This window comes from Eumetopias jubatus, unplaced genomic scaffold (assembly GCF_037043125.1).
Source record: "Eumetopias jubatus isolate StellerSeaLion01/CBP00866 unplaced genomic scaffold, mEumJub1_p1.0 scaffold_8, whole genome shotgun sequence".
Classification (NCBI taxonomy): Eukaryota; Metazoa; Chordata; class Mammalia; order Carnivora; family Otariidae; genus Eumetopias; species Eumetopias jubatus.
Window position 1 is genome coordinate 83,669,183 of NW_028274814.1, and position 4,727 is coordinate 83,673,909.

A 4,727-nucleotide genomic window follows, 5' to 3' on the forward strand; every position below is an offset into this window, starting at 1 on the left:
TCAATGTATCCTAGATATGGTAAATCACTTATAATTTGCAATAAATATCTAGATCATAAATGAAAGCATTCCCCACAAGTAAAAGTCAAGTAATATCCACTGATTTTTAACTTCCATATATCTCCCTGTTTTTATGTAGAATGGTCAAAACTTCATGATTAAAATGCAACTGATAGGAGAAGACTGATATATTAGAACCAAAGAAAAATAATAATTAAGTGAAATAAGATAAAGAAATAATGGGAAAGTACTGCATTGGGACAAAATAATGGTATATATCAGAATATTTCAATTGTAGAGAAAATATGTAACTGCCATTATTTTTATATTTCACACATCTGTGTTTTAATGAGCTAAGAATTTTTGAATAAACATTAAAAGTTGACATTGGTATTAATTTTCTAGATGTCACAAGAACTTTTTCAATAATTTTTTAATATAAATATAAAAAATACATTTAAGTCAAGCTTATGTTCTGCCTATTTAGAACACTGAAACAGAATTCAGCTCATTTGGAAATGATCAGCCAAAATTTAAATTATCTTTCAAGTTCAAATAGAGAAAAAGAAAAAATTTAGTAGTGTTTTTATCATAACTGTTGCTTAAATGGAACCATCAACTGCCAGCTGCCTATGTTGATCTATGCTATAATTTTAAGAATCATCTGCCTTGTTAAATTGGATCAACTTTTAACCTTTTTACATTTCTGACTATGTTATTTTTGTATTTTCTTTTTCCTCTCTGTAGCTCTTTTAAAAATTCCTCTTATTTCCACTTCTGGAGTTGTTTTCCTATGTCTATGTAATAGTACTCAAGTCTGAAATGAGGAATCAGTCAAGAGAGATTGAGTTCATTCTCCTAGGATTGACTGGTGACCCATAATTGCAAATTGTGATTTTTATATTTCTCTTTTTAAACTATGTGTTGAGTGTGATGGGGAACTTAACCAACATCCTTCTTACATTGCTAGATACCAGCCTCAAGACTCCCATGTATTTTTTTCTCCGAAATTTCTCCTTCTTGGAAGCTTCATTGACAACAGTCTGTATTCCCAGATACCCGATAAGCATCGTGACTAAAAACAAAGTAATTTCCTACAATAGTTGTGCATCTCAGTTATTCTTTTCCCTCTTATTAGGAATTAGAGAATTTTACCTACTGGCCGCCATCTCTTTTGACCGTTATGTAGCAATCTGCAAACCCCTACGATACTCCATCATTATGAACAACAAGGTGTGTTACCAGCTTCTATCCAGTTCATGGACAGTTGGCTTTCTGCTTTTGTTTCCACCATTGGCCTTGGGACTGACACTGGATTTCTGTGTTTCCAGAGTAATTGATCATTTCATGTGTGACACTTCTCCTGTGCTGCAGCTTTCCTGCACTGACACTCATTTACTGGAATTGATTTCGTTTGTCTTATCTCTTGTAAATCTCATGGTCACGTTGCTGTTACTGATTCTTTCTTACACATACATTATCAAGACCGTTCTAAAGATCCCCTCTGCTCAGAAAAGAACAAAGCTTTTTCTACTTGTTCTTCTCATATGATTGTAGTCTCCCTTAATTATGGTAGCTGTGTCTTCAATTACATAAAGCCAACAGCACAGGAAAGGGTGACTTTATCCAAAGGTGTAAGTGTTATATATACCTCAGTTGCCCCTTTATTAAACCCTTTCATTTACACTCTCAGAAACCAGCAAGTGAAACAAGCTTTCAAGGACACACTCCAAAAGATTTTCTCTTTTTTCAAAAAATGAAGAGGAAATTTAATTTTAAAATCTTAGAGAGAAAAGTAATTAAAAAATTTGACTCATTTTATAAGTTACCTAATCTCTTTCAATTAGGTCACCTCATAATATTTTTTTTACCTCACAACATTTTAATTTTCAGCACAATGCATCTTTTCCTTCCTACTTCTCTTTATGATCATTATTCCTTTCAGCTCTACAGTATGAGTAGTCTCTTAGGTTATCAACACAAATGTGAAATTTCTTTTCCTCTACAAAACATGGTACTGACCTCCTAAAAAAAAGATTTTAAATAGATATTCATCATAAGAATTTTATAGCATTATACAGACATCAATATAACAACATGCACTACTGGGACTCTAGAAATTTCTTCAAATGTCACTCAAATGTTTTCAACAAGGCAAGGAAAAAAGACCAGCTTCAATTCATAAAAAGCTCATATGTTCTAAAATGTAGCAGAACTGTACCTACTCAGTCTATAGACCTGAAAATTTGGAGTGAATAAGAATCAGACACCTGGTTAATTTAATTCAAACCAAAGCCAATATTCTCATCCCTAAAATGTCTTTTCAGTTTACCTGGAGTACAATACAGAGACGTGGACTATAGGCAATTCTGGGATAGGTGGTTCCTATGAGAGTTTTCTTTTTTTAAATATAAAACCCTATGTGAGCAGAGTTTTACATTATAAAGATTGTTATGTTAAATGTATTGTGGTTGGGTATTTGGGTTTTGGAATCAGGAAGGCAAGTTAGATGGCTAATATTTTAAACTAAATGAGTTGTTTGAGAGTTGAAATGCAATAGTGTCAATGAATCTGAAGCTCCAGGAAATGGTTCCAGAGTTATTTAGGAAAACAAAGAGGAATGATTGAACATTTGGTTACATGGGATAAATGAAAAAAGATTTTAAAATTGAGTTCCATCTTCCTTGGACTTCCTTCTGCCCACTCCTGCATATACTCCGTTATATATTTAATGCTTTTAAAGATGAGAGTTACTGGTATCCTAAAAAAAAAAAAAAGGACCTACAAAGGAATCCCTGAAATATATAAAGTTCGATATTAGACATAAATTGTCATCAGAGAAATATGAGTGAAGAAATCATTAAGGTATTTAATGTAACTCCTATCCATGTGGCCCTGAGAAGGAAACAATTTAAGTTCAGGTTTGTGTTCTGATTTATTTTACTATTGTAAGCCAGCACTTCTAACCATCTTCTTTTCTAAGGCAATGACAAGGGAACAAGTCATGTTACTACATTCAAGATCCTCAAAACTTTCCAATAAGCTGTTTAAAAACTACTAACCCATTATTAGATTTGGTTTGTGAGTTTTTTCTCATTCTTTGCATTGTCTTTTCAATTTCCTGATAGTGCCCTTTGGTCACAGAATTTTTAATTTTGATGAAGTCAGCTTTTTTTAAATTTTTTATTTGGTTGCCTGTGGTTTTGGTGGCTTATGTAAAAAAAAAAAAATTGCTTAATCCAAAGTTGCAAGGATGTATACTTACCATTTATTCTAAGTAATTTATAGTTTTATATCTTACATTTAGGTCTTTGTTTCTATTGAGTTAATGTGTTTATGGTTTGAGGTAAAGATTAAAATCACCATTTGCATGAAAATAGTTATCACAACATGATTTGTTGAAAAGGCTATTATTTCCCCATTGAATAACACTCTTGTTAAAAACCAATTGACCATAAATGTACAGGTCTATTATAGACTCTCAGGTCTATTCCTTTGAGGTATTGCTCAGTTGCTATGGCAGTATCCCATTGTCCTGATCACTGTTCCTTTATATTAATTTTTTTGAAATTGGAAAGTATGACTCTTTCAGTTTTGTTCCTCTTTTTCAATGTTGTTTTGGCTATCAGGGTCCCTTGAAATTCCATATGAATTTTAGGATTAGATGGCTCATTGATGCAAAAAGAGCAGTTGAAAATTTAATAAGGATTACATTGAATCTGTGGGTCAGGTTGGAAACTATTAACCATCTTAATTAACAATGTCAAGTCTACCATCCAATAACATGGGATGTTCTTTTATTTATTTAGGACTTCTTTAATTTTTTTTAAGTTGTGTTATTTTCTTGGTACAAGTGTTGCACTTCTATGGTTAAATTTACATAAAATAACTCCTACAACTTAACAATAGAAAGGACCAAACACTCAACAGAATATAGGCAAAGGGCTTGTAAAAGATATACAAATAGGCAAAAAGCCCTTGAAAAGATGTTCAAGAACAGTAGTATTTAGGAAAATGTAAGTCAAAACCACAATGACATACCACTTTACAACCTCTAGGATAGTTAAGTATGTGTGTGTGTGTGCCTGTGTGAGTACAATTATACATATATCACAAAAAATAACAAGTGCTATTGTACAGAATAGCAAGTGATGATGTACAGAATTAGGAACCCTCACACAATGCAGTCACTTGGAAAAGTTTGGCAGCTCATCAAGAAGGTAAATATAGAGTTACCATATAACGCAGAAATTCTACTTCTAAGAATTGAAAACGTATGTTCACATAAAAATTACAACACACATTTTCAGAGAAGTTCAGGCATAAGAGCCAAAAAGCAAAAACAACCCAAGTAATCGTCAAGTGATGAATAGATAAACAAAATGTGGTACAGGTGTATTTCATTTTATTGTGCTTTGCTTTGTTGCACTTTGCATATACTACATATCTCATAAGTTGAAAGTTTGTGAAAATCCTGCATCAAGCAAGTCTACTTGTGCCATTTTTCCAATAGCATTTTCTCATCCCTGTATTGCATTGTAGTAATTCTCACAATATTTCAAGCTTTTTCATCATTATTATATTTGTTATGGTGATCTATGATCTGTGATCTTTGATGTTACTACTGTAATTGTTTTGGGACACCATAAACACTGCCCATATAAGACAGCAACTATAATCAGCAAATGGTGTGTGTGTTTTGACTGCTCCACGGACCAGCTGTTCCC

The 4,727-nt window shown here is 32.6% G+C and overlaps 1 pseudogene; it reads left to right on the forward strand.

Moving 5' to 3' along the window:
• Positions 1–822: 822 nt before the first annotated feature.
• On the forward strand, positions 823–1,760 carry LOC114225803 (olfactory receptor 6C6-like; annotated as a pseudogene).
• The last annotated feature ends 2,967 nt before the right edge of the window (positions 1,761–4,727 follow it).